The following is a 16523-nucleotide window of genomic DNA, read 5'->3' on the forward strand; positions in this document are numbered from 1 at the left end:
GATGGAGACTCTTCCAGAATGTATACTTGAACCTCGGATCCTTTTCTGACACGATGGACACTAGAATCCCATCTAGTCTGACTATCTCTATGATGTATAACTCTGTGTACTGAGTCATGATGAATGTCTTCCTGATCGGTAAGAAATGAGCTGATTTAGTGAGCCGATCAATAATCACCCAGATGGCATTGAATCCTCCAGTAGTCCTCGGAAGCCCTGACACAAAATCCATAGTAATGTTCTCCCATTTTCACTCGGGAATATGGAGTGGTCTCAGCTTTCGTGCAGGTCTCTGATGCTCTGCTTTGACCTGCTGACAAGTCAAACACTCGGAGACGAAACGCAGAATATCTCGCTTCATGGCCGGCCACCAATACAGAGTCTGTAGATCATTATACATTTTCGTACTCCCTGGATGGATGGAGTACGGGGTGCTGTGGGCCTCGTTCAAGATATTCGCTCGAAGGGAATCACTATCAGGAACCCGTAGGCGGTCTCTATATCTGACTATGCCGTCCACAACTATATACAGTCTGGCCCTTAGCCTCGTCCCTCTATCTCCACTACTGTAACTGCTTGTCATAATTCTGCCCTATCCAGATTCTGTCTCTCAGAGTCGGCTGTACTGTCAGAGTAGCAAGATTCGGGGCCTCGCTCCAGGCATAAACTGCAAGCTCAAATCTCTGGATCTCAGCCTGTAATGGTCTCTGCACTGACAGATGAGCAATCATTGCGTGCTTCCTGCTCAGAGCGTCTGCAACCACATTAGCCTTACCCGGATGGTAGCTAATGTGGCAATCATAATCCTTCACCAGCTCAAGCCACCTCCTCTGTCTCATATTCAGCTCCTTCTGTGTGAAGAAGTACTTCAGGCTCTTATGATCTGTAAAAATCATGCACTTCTCCCCATATAGACAGTGTCTCCAGATCTTCAGGTCGAATACCACTGCTGCTAGCTCGAGGTCATTAATCGGATAATTCTTCTCATGGACCTTCAGCTTTCTGGACGTGTAGGCTATCACTCTGTCCTGTTGCATCAGAACCGTGCCCAAACCAAGCTTTGATGCATCCATATAGACCACAAACTCTCTCTGCCCTGATGGCATAGCTAGTACTGGTGCAGTGGTCAATGCTAGCTTCAGTCTGTCAAAGCTCGCCTGAACCTCAGCTGATGTGAGGCATCTGCTGATGTCTGGCTGCCTCGAATAAAAATGGCTTACCACCGGGCGGTCGGACAGATACGGAGCTCTATCGAAAGTCTATGATAGCTTCGTTCAAAAAATGCCAGTCCATACCCAGTATGATGTCGAACTCTGGCAACAGTAGCACTATCAAGTCTGCCTGAACTGCATGCTTTTGTAGTCGAAGCTCCAATTTCCTCACTATTGTGGAAGTAAACATCTGATCCCCGGACGGAATTGATACTCTGAATCCTGAATCAATCGCAACTGGTATGATTCCTAGTTGCTTTACAAAATATTCGGCTATAAACGAATGTGTAGCCCCTGAATCTAGCAATGCATGCGTAGCTACACCTGAAATATATATCCTCCATGCGCCAGAACATACCATCAAATCTAATCGTGTTGAAACTTACAAAAATCTTATTATCGATAATTAACCCAAAATCATCAAATTAACCGAATTAAATCCATGTATTCCTCGAAAATTTCAAAATTATCCCTAAAATTTTGCATTTTAGCCCCTAAAATTTCGAAAATCACACTTTGGCCCTTCAAAATTTCGAATTTAGCCTCTATAATTCTCAATTCATGCAATTTAAATCCTTAATTCCAACTAGCTAGAGCATGCATCCTAACTTTTCTATGTTTTCAATCCCATAATTCAGTTCTCATAATAATCAAATCATCCAGTGCAATCAAAGCGGTAAACATATAAAAACTTAAGTGTAAAGGTTACCGGTGATCAAAGTAGAATCTGGCTCCGCCTCAGCCTCCTCGGCATGCATCACATATGCCCTTCCGGTAGTGGGACCCTTGTTTTGAGGGCAATGTGTAGACTTGTGCCCCTCTTGTTTGCATGTCAAGCATCTGTAGGTGCCCCACATGCATTTTCCATAGTAATATTTGTTGCACTGCTTGCATGGTGGTCTTTTCCTCCGGCCTAGGAGACCCTGGTGCCTAAGATGGTTGCTGCTGTCCTGGCCCCCTATACTGTCCCTGGGGCTTCTGTTGCCCCGACTATCTCGGTGGCCCCGTATACTGCTTTTTCTGCGGCTGAGAACTGGACTGGGCCTGATTTGGCTTCCTCTACATCTCGAAGTCTATGTCCCGCAGAGCTTGCTCCGCCTGAAAAGCGTAGGCGATGGCCTCCTCATATCCCGCCGGCCTCATCAGCATCACGTCCCGACGAAGGGTAGGTCTCAGTCCATCCATAAAGTGCTGTCGCAGCTTCTGCCCGGCATCCTTAGCAATAAGAGGGACGAAGTGACAGCCCCAATCAAACTTGCAGATATATTCCGCCACAGACGAGTCCCCCCTGGCGGAGATTCATAGACTTTCTCGTCAGGCGGCCCCTGACATCAGCTGGGAAGAACTTGCCATAAAACATCTCCTTGAACCTGTCCCAAGTGAGGGTAGTCAAGTCGACTGCATGGGCGGCTCCCTCCCACCATAGGAACGCATCATCCCTCAGCATAAAAACGACGCACCTGACCCTGTCGCCATCTCTCATCTGTAGGTAGTCAAAGTGCAGCTCCGGCGATCTATCCCATCCCTCTTCCAAGAAAGGGTCAGTGGTACCCCCGAACTCCTTCAGGTCGAGCCGTCTAAATTGCTCATAGATATCAGTCTGTGGTTGGGGCGCCTGCTGGACCTGCTCCATCAATCTAGCTATCCCCTCTAGTACTCGGGTAGCTGGGTATCCGGGTGGTGGTGGTGGTCCTCTACCACCTCCAGGAATCTCATCCTGTCTCTCGGTACTAGAAGAACGTCTGGGAGGCATAACTGAATACAGTCCAATTTACAAACGTAGCCCATCATGCAATTAATCTAGTTTTTAAAATAATAAATCATTAAATCATAAAAACAATTAAACATGTATCGTAGATCATCATAAAGCGTAAATCATGAAAACATGCAGGTGATAACAGTAAATCATTTTAAACATTTAAAACATAAAAGCTTATAGACTTGAGGTTTGAAGACTAAGCTGGCGGTGGCACAACCCTATACATGACCCTTCCTCTGATACCAAATGTAGCGTATACCGTTTTTAAAGTGCAGAAATATTTATATATATATATAAATAAAGCTCACATTTTGAAAATAAGAATTTAAATAAATTGCATGCATGCAGACCTACTAAAAAAATATCATTTCAAAATAAACATAAGTAATTACCAATAAAAATATAGCGGAGTAAAAGCGAGTAAAAATACTAACATCAAATAGTAAAATAAAACAGCGTATAAATGCTCATATCCTCTCAATAACATAAAATTGTAAATGTGCGGAAAATCATGAGGTCCTCGGGTCGTGTCGTCCACCAGGTCTGTCGGCTCAGAGTTCAGCACATCCAGTCCCCTCAAAATCATGATCACCTGCATCACACATGCCTAATGAGTCTAAAGACTCAACACACCTGTAAAATGATAACAAATACATATAGGTAACAAACAGCAGTGAAAAATATCGTAACCAACATAGATTTCATGTCTGCAGTAAAATCATATGCATAATTGTGACCTGACAAAACATGATAATAATCATAGTATGTATAATCGTATCAACATAAACATGTTCATTTTTTTAATTTTAATTCCACTCGTCAGTTGTGACTTTCATATTATCATGTCATTCGATGGATCCATCTACGTGTAACCGAGGTACCCAGCGGCAGAGGCATCATCAACAGCATTACCCCTCCACTGAGCCCCAACCTTTCGTGTCATCGTATTAGTCAAAACCAACTCACATCCTTCAAAACATGTCATCATATTCACCACTTAAATAAAAGCATGCATATACATAATTTTTCCTTTAAATCAAGCATGCAACATATTTATCGTAATTCCATAAAAATCATTAAAATTATGCATAAAAATTTAAAGCATGATAAATTTGTGCTCAGGGCGCTGCCACCAAAATCTCACCACGGGTGTAAAATGACCATTTTGCCCCTGGAAACTCAAAAATTATCGTTTTACCCCTAGACCTTTAAAATTGTCTTGAAGCTTACCAAACTCCTTAAAATGTCCCAAAACATATTTATAAGCATTCCAAGATGTAAACTCGAGCCCATTACACAACTTAACCGATTCGTTTTAAAACTTGGACTGTGGTCCCCGTTTTAACCCGAATCGACCCGAAACATAACCAAATTTTTCTCACCCTTAAGGTCCTAAAACCCAACAATTCAGACCTCTAAACTCATGAACAAAAACCCCCACAGTTGCTGGAAAAATCTGCTATTTCCCTTTTCAAACCCGCAAGGCACCACTCGCACTCTAGCACCCCTCAGCTCGCACCAGCCATGAACCAAGCCCTCTAGGACCTAGACCAGACCCTAAGGGACCTACTGAACCCACGCAACCAGCCCCATGCAGCCTATACGTCGGAAACGATCACTAGAACCCGAAGTCCCCACACCCGAGCCCCTCTCTTCCTGCGTGCGATCTGCTAAAACATGTGGTTCCAGCACGTGCCGAGCCCCTCCAAGACTTGTCCCAGACCCACCAGGGTCTGGTCTAAGGCTCGTCCAGGACCCTGCTAGATGACCCCCATGCACTCTATTTATCCCAAGAACCGAGCACCCCATTGAAACGATTCTCTCGGCCCTTCGACCAGCAGCGACCAGCGACAGTTCTAAACCACAAGACAACACCTTGACACCATGTTCAGCCCTTAAAAAACCAAAAACAAAGCACCTTGCACAACATAAAACAAAACGCCAGTTGTTGATAAGACAATGAAAGAAATGCAACCAAAATCGTTCGATCTCCATGCAAGGTGTTGGATTGAGATTTTTGCAAAGGATTAAACACACAACATCATGTATATGGTGTATGAGATGCAAAAACGAAAGTACAATGTGTGCCTAGTAGATGTTGTTTCACAAGAAAACCGAAGAACGAGCGTCGGGAATTAAGCCTGAGAATTTTCTTCTTTGAAAAAAGTGATCACCGAAGCTTGGCTGAGGAATGGGGCTGAAAACCTATAGGATTTGATTGAGGAAGGGCTGGTGTAAAAATAATTAGGTTTAGGGTTATTTAGGTACTATTTAAATAGTTAACAAATAAACTAATGGGCCCTAAATTGCTAATTAAAAGTTTAAAAAGGGTTTTAAGCCCAACAAGCTTAAAATTAGGTCTATTAAGTCCAAACATATCCTCGAAAAATATTTCATTTTGGTAAGTTCTTGAAAATATTAGCCAAACCATAAAAAAGTCTCCCGATTTGATAAAATTTGTGTACCGCTGAAAAATATGCTCTGGTGGGTAAAAGTACCCAACAAAACCCATTTCTTGGAAAATACCTTTAAAACATCTTATAATAATTAATAAAAATTAATCATGGAATAAAAATAATTTTCCTGAAAAATCTTCGGTCTCCGTTCCTCGTTCGGGTGCGAAATGCATCGGGAAACTCTAATGCATGAACTTTTAAAAATTTCATGAAATAAATTTCTATCATGCAATAATTAAGCATAAAATGCATAAAAATAATTAAACACATAATTTAAATAAAAATCCTAGATTACATGCATTCGTGTTAAGTGAATTAAATTCTTGGACCTTACAACTTAGCTCAACTGGTACCAGGATTGCTTTGCCATGACCTATATGTCCAGGAGGTCTTGGGTTCAAATCCTGGAAAGGTAAAAGCTCCAGTGCCTGGGCTGGAGAAGTTCTATGAATAATGACGTATAGGAAAGAACGTAAGGGAAAAGGTCTCAGTGGGAACCCAAGATGGGACAAAGCCCCTGAGGGAGCCCAAGATCGGGATAGCCCGTGGTCGTTACAAAAAAATGCGCTTTTTTTGTAACGATCATGGGCCACTAGACTGAACCAACATGGGCCTCGGCCCATACCCATGCACCACTACTGATCATGGGTCGTTAGGATGATCCAGCATGGGCCTCGGCTCATGTCCATGCACACCCAACTTGTACCCACACTTTAAGAATCTAGGTACTTATGTCTGGAGGTATTGGGTTCAAATGTTGGGGAGGCGAAAGAAACCACTTTCCAAGAGTGGGATATTCTATGAGTGACGGTGCATGGGCATGAGCCGAGGCCCATGCTGGACCATCCTAACGACCCATGATCAGTAGCGGTGTATGATTATGGGCCGATGTCTATGTTGGTTCAGTCTAATGGCTCATGATCGTTACAACTGTCAATCATAGCAATAAAATTTTTTATAAGAATTATCAATTAATAAAGTATATTAGTATACTATTTTTGCGATATAATAATACTAAAAACACATAAATGTTTTTTATTTGGATCAAGAAATTATATATCTTGACAATTATCAAAACCTTCAAAATTAAATACCAAATCTTCTTTGTAATTTTCAATATCAGATATGATAATTTAAATTTTTTTTGTAAAAATTTTATTTGTTCTTTGATATTATTAATTTCTTTAACCAAATCATGTATATTTACTATATTGTGGTTACTATATTTTTTCTGTAAAATATTTTTTAACTTTTTTCATATAATAAGCTTGTTCATGTTTATTATTGCTACTGGTTGAACCATTATATATTCTCCATTTGATCTATAATTTTAGATTTTAAAGTTGGATCCTTAATCATTTTAAAGAATTCTAGAATATTATTATTAGTTAAAACATTAATATTAAGATCCTTAAATTGAGATATTAATCACAATCTTCTTGTTATGAGATAATTGACTTATTATCGGTAAATTCGTCTGAATCATATCATTCTGAAGAATTATCATATAAACTACTGTAATCAAAATTCTTATTTGAATCTATTATTATTTTAAATAATGTTTATTTGAGTATGACATCTATATCTAATCTATTAATTTCTAGTTTTCACGGTTTTTTTATTTTCTTTTTTCTGTCTTTTTGTCTTTCAGACAACTGTTCTTTCTATAAGATTTATCTTTAATATTCTTTTTACCTTTATTAGGTAATTTCATACCAAATTGATAACAAAATTTACGAAGTTGTTTCCTTCAATTAAATTATGTCTTTTAATTTGATTATTTAATTTTAATTCATTACAAAGAGCTAAATCTTCTTATATACAAGTACTTAATAACTTGTCATAAGTATAACTATCATAAGGAACATATATATCATCTTTTCTTAATATTTTTCTAATTCTTTCAGTAAAGAAAAGGTAATCCATCTATAAATTTAACTTTCCAAAGACTATTATTACAGTTTGGTATTTCATAAATACGAGATAAAAAAAAGTATCTTTATACCATATGAAATCAGTAAGAGTTTTACATTTCGAATTACTTAATAAAATACGAATTTGTTCACCATTATCAGTTAATATACTAATAAAATATTTAATCATTGTCATTATGATAGAATAAAATACATTTTATATTTGTACATTACTCTCAATTTTAATTGAATTTAAAATATCATCTTTATGGGATTGATTTAAATAATTATTTCACCATCCTTTAAGTTGACAAGTAAAACATACTGTAATCATTTTAGCAAAATTCTTATCATTATTACCTGAAGTTTTATACAGTACTATACATAAGCATGTGATGAACAATATTATAAATTTCCTTCTCACTAAAACCATCAATATTTCATTCATAAGTAATTTTCTTATTATAAATATCAGAAAAAATGCATTCATGTTCTTCAAAAAGAACATCAATAGAGGTAGACATATAATAATAGTATTTAGTTTGAGTAGGTTTATCTGTCCATTTTATTTTATTAATTTCTTCATTAGAAGAATTTTTAATATTTTCAAACTCATTATTAAGAGTATTTAAAATAATATATTTAAATTTTTATTCTAATTTTTTTTCTAAATGAGAAAAAGAAGACTTAAATTTAAAATATTTTATTTTTGGGGGGATTGATTAGAGGAAGATGCAATAGAAATAATATTAATTTCTTCTTTAGCTTGTATAAGAACATCAGGTTTGATCTGATTAATGGCCAAAATAATTTTATCTATACGATCTTTTAGAAAAATAATCTCTCCTCCTATTACCGTAAAATACAGATTTGTATAATTTTGTTTTTCAAATATCTGATTTATATGTTTAACAGTTATCTGTAACATATCGTTATCAAATAAATTTAAAAAAAATTTAAAATTAAATTTTTTTTTCTATTATGAAAGATTGCTGAGGAGGATAAAAAGATTTTTGAATTTGCCTAGAAGAAATTTTATAATTTCTTTCAAGAACAAAAATATAATCTATAATAAATATTTTAAAAAACCAAGGAAAATATATTAATTTATTTTTATTTTCACAGAACTTATAAAATTCTGTAATAATATAATCAAATTCTTTTTCAGATAAAATTTTAAAATAACAATCTCTGAAAGGTTCTCATTTAGAATTATAAAATTCATGATTGACATCGCTCTTGCACGAGATCCTTTTGTAAAATCAATTTTTTTATTTATTATCAAGTACATAGTATAATTCATTTCTAAAACTGTATAGTTTCCCTAATTTTTTGAAAATTACTTTTATGAACTATATTATTTTGATTAATGATCAATTCTTCTACTGTATCTTTTATAGAAGATTTCATTTCTTCTCTTATTTGAGAATTGGAAGCTCTAGAAGTTTGTGGAGTATCAAATAATCTATTGGTGAAATTTAAGAATGACTAGATCTTGTTCTAGTATATAAAGATGATTGTAATAATCTTCTTTGTTCATTATTAAATTGTATTTGGACAGATTCTTCATTGGTTTGTATAACTTGATGTAAATTTCTATTTATAATAAGATTTCTGTTAACAGCTTGTTCAGTTAACCAGTTATCTGGAAATTCAGTTTTTTCCCATTTAATAGATTTACGAGTTGTAATATTTAGATCTATTAAAATTGGTTTCTATAAGAATAGTTTCATTTAATTGTTTATCAATTTTTTTACATATATGATTTAAAGTAAATAATGGTTTATAATAGATACAATAACAAATACATATAACTTATGTTTCAGAAATATAATTGATAGGATCGGTTAGGGGGATCACCGTTGAGTTACAATAGCTCGGTTCTTGAAATATTGAACACAGATGAATTAAATCGAGTTTGGTATCAAACAAAGCGGAAAATACTCGAAATAATCCTTCGTAGAAACCGATTAAATATTTTGTAAACCATTTAAAATATATGCAATTTGAATGATTAAAAATATTTTAATTGAAGTATTTTATCAAACACTTGGTATACAATATTTTGATATTTGAAGAACACATAAAATACTTCAACAATGCATCTTTAAAACTATGAAAATTATAATTAAATGTAATAAACAAATAGACACGAATTTGTTTATGGATGTTCGGAGACTTCAAATGCTCTTACGTCACCCCTTCTTCTCCTTGGGAAGGATTCACTAGAAGACTTTGATTTATACAACACTTTGTACAAACCCATTCAGCTAGGACTTACCCACTGCCTAAACTGAACTCCTAACACTCAAGATTGTAGGCAGCACCTCACAATCAGCATATTGTTTAATGTCTCATATGCAAAGACTACATACACAAGTTTATTGTCTTTGTGCAAGACTCACTCAACTAATCTTTGAAGTTCAACTCTCTTGTATATGTGTGAGTGATTATGTGTGTGAGGAATTTATCCTTTACAGTGTACATCTCAAATGTATCCTCACACAAGGGCTTGTGCTCTCAACTAGCTGATTTTTTCATGCTAACTGCCCATGCTTTGAATCCTCTTCAAAAGCTCTTGTTTGATCTTCACGATCTTGTATTTATAAGCCTCAAAAATGATATATACGTTAGACACAAGAATATAACCGTTTGGAAAGTTTCTGTATTGTTTCTGAAATTGCAACGGTCAAATTCAGCTTGCTGGGCATTTTCCCGACTAGTCAACTCTGGTCAACTCAACTGGTCGTTCAGTTCAACTGGTCAGCAGCTGGTTCAGTTCAGTTGGTCAACTGCTGGTTTTGTTCAGTTCAACTGGTTCAGTTCAACTGTTTCGGTTCAGTTCAGCTGGTCTGGTTCAACTGGTCTTCAGATGGACCAGTTCAGTTGGTTCAGTTCAACTGGACTGGTTCAACTGGTCTTCAGCTGTTCTGGTTCAGTTCAACTGGTTCAGTTCAGTTTTAGTTAGTGTGTTGAATCAGCCTAGTTGATTTCAGTCTATGCAGAACCAGTAACTTTTTCGTCATTTATAATCATCTTAAGCTTCGATTCTGAAACGTCTGCTTATTCGTTTTGCTTAAAAAGTACTAGAATTTTTTTTAAAAAAACCTTACATAGTATCGACCGAACCACGTACAAAATTACTTAAAATATTTTTGACATCATTTTAAAATAAAACAACTAACTAACATTTTACTAAATCTAAAAATAACATTTGAAAAGTATAGCCCATATTATAACCTCTCAAAAATCACTCATAAATAAATAAAAATCATAAAAATATTCTTAACATAATTTAAAATCATAAATCATAACTAGTGCGAAAACTAGCGTCGGTCCTCGGGTTATGTGCACCTTCAGTCCAGTCAGATCAACCATCAAGACCTCCAAAAATATAATCATCATAATCACCTGCATCAATCACACCTAGTGAGTCTAAAGACTCAACACGTCATATCCTTGATAACAAATACTACATATACAGATAACAAACAACAGTGAAAAATACTTGTACTTAAAATAACATTTTCATGAAGATGCATAAACTTCAAAATATAAACATTTTCGTAAACATTTTCATGATGCATAAAACCTTAAATAAAAACATTTTCATAATCTTATGCATAAACATTTTCATATAAACATAACATATTCATATTAGTATCCATATTCATATAAACATATTCATGTCATCATATTCATGTTCATGTTTGTTGAATTCAGATCGTGATTGTGACTCGTATTCTTAAACGTATTGGGCGATGGATCCATCTAAAAAAAACCACAGTACTGGGCTGCGGGGACACCAGCAACACTCTCACCGGTCAACTGGGCCTTGGCCTACGTATTAACATATTCGTATTCGTATCTGTATCCAATGAAACACGATCGTCGGGCTCCCACTTGGACCATAACCCTCACGATATTTCCAACATGTAGTACTCACAATCCCTTCACATCCTTCAACATGTCGTATTTCCATCACTTAATAAAAACATGCATATAATATCATTTTATTTTGAAACCAAGCATGCAACATATCTTTTAAATGTCCAATTTAAATTATAAAAAATCATAGACATTTAAAAATCATAACTTAACATATTAAAAATCATAAACATCCATGAACATTTTAAAATAAACATTTTTACATCATAAATGTTTAAAATAAACATAAACATTTAAAATAAATATTTTAACATATTATATCATAAAACATTAAACATATTAACGTCTTAAAAATCCATAACATATACAATTGACATATTATCATATAAACATCCATAATCATTGAAAATAATTATATTAGCATATAAAACAGCATTACGGGTATTGACATAACGTTTACTAATTTTTAGCTGTAAAAAGACTGTTTTACCCCTAGACGTAAAATTTTACGTTTTTGACTTTTTCTTAATTCCATTGACTCTAACATGTCCCAAATAATTATTTAAGCTTACATATTCTCATATTTTTATTTGGCCTGAATCGATGACTTTTAATTTATTATTTAAATATAACATATTAATGTGTTTTAATCCCAAATTAAATCAAACCTTAATATAAAATTTCCAAATTGAAAACCTAGACTTATAATAATTATTTAAGCTTAAATATAATTTTTCATAATTTTATAAAGCATAAAACTAGGCGTTTCAATTAACTCGTTAATTAGCGTTTCGTGCGGCGATTAAATCCCGAATAAATCCAAAACTCATTATTTTGATCCGAAATTAAAACATAACTTTTTAAATATTTATTCTACCCTTCCAAGTTATGAGCCACACCCGTGGACCCATGGATTCAATTTTTAACTTCTTAAATTTTCGAAATAGACACCTTATCGAACCACCTGAGCCATCTCCTAATTTACTCGAGCCACGCCCGAGCCACCTTGAGCCAAAACCTAGCCAACCCATCTAGGGACCCTCCTGACCAAGCCCAGCCCGAAGCACCAGCCATGGCCCTCTCAAAAACCTCCTGGAACTTGACCCAAAATCTGTATATATGTGTGTGAGGTGTTCTAGTTGTATTAGGACTCCTAACCAATCTAGGACTCCTCCCAACCCTTAACCATCAAGCCACCCTGACCCTAACTGACCCTGGACCATGCCCAGACCATATCCAGACCAACCCCAAGCTCCAACACCCAGCAGCGAAGCACCTGAATCAGAAAACCCAGCTGCGCACATGCTGCCTCCTAAGTGCTTCCCTCACGTTTTCTTGAACCAAGCAGCAAACCAAGCCGCCACAACCCCTGCCCAGGCCCTTAAGCACCCTCCTAGGACTCTAAAGAGTCGACCTAGCCCAGACTATAGCCCCCTGGCCGAGCCTCTTCTTCCCTGCACAAGCTGGAACCCTGCGCTACCTCATAAAAACTCTCGGGTGGAGTCCTTCTTGATAAGGACTCCTCCGCAACCCATGGTCTCGAGTCCTAGCGTGGCTAGGACTCTTCCCCTGACCCAAACCTAGACCCAGGTGTGCCCCAAGCTAGGCCATGCAACACCTAACCCATAAACCAATCCATGACACCCCAAATCGTGAGAAGTGTTTCCAGCTTAATGTTTCTGTTTTTGTGCAGCGATTTGTTGCTTTTGTGTGCTATTCGAGACCTTTAAACTTGTTGAAATACATGCTTATTCATATCCTAATTCATGGCAGCCCCTTAAACATCGTATAATCATGATTTTGAATCCACAAACAAGAGTTAAACACATGCATATGAATAGTTGCGAAAATTGTGAATTGTGTGACTTATTTTCATGTAATTTCATAAACAATTATGTAATATGGTGTGATGATGAGTAAAATGAGAATATGGCGTGCCTTTGCGTTATTAACGCACGGTTTTACGTTGACGAATCGAAGAACGACGACGAGGAGACGACGGCTTGAACCCTTGCAAACTTTTGAACTTTTCTCCTTCAAAATATTGTGTGTGCACCGTGTAGTTTGAGGGGAGGGAATTAGGTGTGTAGAATCTGAAAGTAGGCGTGTAAAAGTGGGGGTTTGGGGTAGGTTAATTGCATATTATATAGTTAATTAATCTTTAATTAAGTTTAGGCCCATTAAGCATACAAATTAGGTCCATTAGTGCTTAATTAGAATTAATTAAAATATTAAAAATAATTTTGCCTAATTAAGGTTGTGAATTTAATAGCCGGGTTGCCAAAAATTTCGCATTTTTTGTTAAAAATCCAACACCGATAAAAATTACGTCCCAGCGTATAAAATCACATCAAAACTTCTTTTTTTTCAAAAATAATAAAAGGCATCACCCATATTTTAAAGGCAATTATTTAATAAAATTATTTTCTATTTTCAGCTCTCGGTCTCCGTTCCTCGATCGCAACTCGAATAACATTTAAAAATATATTTTAATGCAATCATGTAGAAAATTATATTTTAAACATGCAAATATGCACAATATAATTAATTCAAGCAATTAAAACATTTAATTAAAATACAAAGGAATTTAATAATTGCATGCATGTGGTTTACGTGGACTTCTAAATTTTCGGGACGTTACAGATTCAGACTTTTACTTCTGAAGATGATTTGTAGATCATCGTCTTATCTTTCCAACGCATACTAAATCGCTTCATTTTGATAACCGAGCAGAGAGATATGACCAAAATACCGCAACTGCTCGTACCCAACTGATTGTTGTTTTCGTGCAATCAGTTCGGAGATTCATCGATCAGTTAGACCTTGATAACTTCCGATTTCGCCCAACTGACGTGAAATACGACTTGTTCCAAATTGCGTTTTCTGATCGTTACAGTTGGCGGATTGTCATTTGGATATTCCAGTTGAGAGATATCATCAAAACACCGAAGCTCGCCAGAAATTCAGTTTGTGCAGAATTCAGTTTCGGATTGCCTCTTGTGTTAACAACTTCACACTTGAGTAAATATATTATAAACACAATAACAAGTTTTGCTAATATCAAAATCAAGATTGCGAACTTGAAAAGTTTCAACAATAATTATAACCATGTGTTTTAACATTTAATGTTGAAGAATCTTATATATTTATGTCAGTCAAGGATATAGATAAAATGAGATAAACATCAAATATACTGGACCATGAGCCAGACTAGATTGAATTATTCTCATTAAGGATTGTTTTCAATTCAAATTTATGTCATCTCTTAAAACTTCTATAAAAAATTTTGATAACCTTTCTAAAGTTAAATGTCTAAAAGCAATTTGAATTAATCCAATATGTAGGAATTTATGAGTTTTCGTATGAGGTAAAATATATTTATTATTTAATAATCTTAAAGTCATTTCTTCGTTATGAAGAGGTACCGATGATTATGTAATCTTAACAATTTGTTTAAAACTGATCTTTTCAAAGATTCCTAATTTATAGACCATTTTAGGTTCTATTTTAGGAATAATCTATTTATTTAATAAATCTAAATTATCTAGTAAATAATATTTTTCATGTAAACTGTTATAAATAGTTTCTTTTGTTTCAAATATATTCATTAAAATGAAAAGTGCAAAATCATAAACCAAAACTATTAGCATAGCTCTGATACCATCTTAGGCTTGAAACTTATGAGTTGATAAAAGAAGAAATTTAAATCCTGGTTAATCTCTTAACTTTTTTTTAAATCAAAAACCTTATATTATTTCGTAAAATTCCAAAAATTAAATAAATTTTTTATTATCTCATATTAATTTCAGATTACAAACAAATATATACCATATCATAATAAGATTATGATTTAGCACAAATAATTTAACATATTATTTAATTTAAATAGAAAATACCAAGCTAGCATTACTTACACTAGGGGTGAGAAAAAATACCGAAATACCGAAATACCGAAAAATCGTGTCGAAAAAAATACTGAACTTACCGAAAAATCGGTATACCGAAAATTTCGATACCGTACCGAAATTTTCAGTATCGATACGAAATATTTTTTTTTACTCCGAAAATAATTTATTATTATTATTATTTTTTAAATTTAAGTTCGGTATACCGAAAAATTGTCGGTATACCGAAAATGTTTTCGGTATACCGGCATTTATTCGGTATATTTTCGGTATACCGACAATTTTTCGGTATACAGACGGTATGAACTTTTTTCATACCGAAAATTCGGTATACCGCATCGGTATCGATATGGAAAAATTTCATACCGATATTTTCGGCACGGTATACGGTACCGTAGTTCGGTACGGTATACCGTACCACACCCACCCCTAACTTAGACTTGTCAAATTGGGTCAAGCCCGTCCCGCTATAAAAATTGAGCGGGTTGGGTTGATAAAATAGCAGCTCGTTTGGAGACAAGTCAAAAGGGTTGAGCCCGTTTGGGTCCGTCAAATTAGGGTATAATTTTATATTTTTATATTTTATATAAAAATTGGAATAAGTCTCATGCGCCTCTGTCACTCTTTTATCTTATTTCTTTCTTATTTTTCTCCTGCTTCTCGCTTCCATCACTCTGGTAAAATTTGAATCTTTGTGCTTTTTTTTGAAGATGTTATGTTCTCCTCTCTTTTTTGTAATATTTAACTCGAATTAATCTAGTCAATCAAATAGTTAATTGTTTTTAATGCATCTTTCATTGATGGCATGAGATGTTTCATCAATCCTCATAACTACAGTTACATCAGAGTAACTTTTTCCATTGATGCTCACGTGCTCACCAATTATAGAAGTCGTATCCTTTCTGAAAAAGTGCAAGCAAATATTTGCAAGCTTAACTGGTTGCGTGGTTATGTTTATGGTAATTTCACTTATATATATATATATATATATATATATATATATATATATATATATATATATAATATATTTTTAAATTGATATATTGGCTTACTTCATGTCTTTTAGATGCAGACGACGATGAATGTGCAAATATTAAAACAACATAATTCCAGAAAGATCCAATGTTGTTGAAATTTTTTATGAAGAAGCAGTGGAGAGAGCTATTGTAGAAGATCAAGATAGAATGAAATTTAATGAGAATAGACTTTATAGTATTTGTTTAATTTCTTCATGTTTGGTTTAAGCACTTCACTTTTTATGGATTATGTTATATGCTTTCTAAATATCTTATTTCAATATTTGTAATTATTTTATGAAATTATTTGACTAAAATATATTTATCTACTAATACTGTTAAGAATTTTGTTTTTTAAAAAATAAGCAGATCGCC

This window comes from Primulina eburnea, chromosome 2 (genome assembly GCF_022965805.1).
Source record: "Primulina eburnea isolate SZY01 chromosome 2, ASM2296580v1, whole genome shotgun sequence".
Classification (NCBI taxonomy): Eukaryota; Viridiplantae; Streptophyta; class Magnoliopsida; order Lamiales; family Gesneriaceae; genus Primulina; species Primulina eburnea.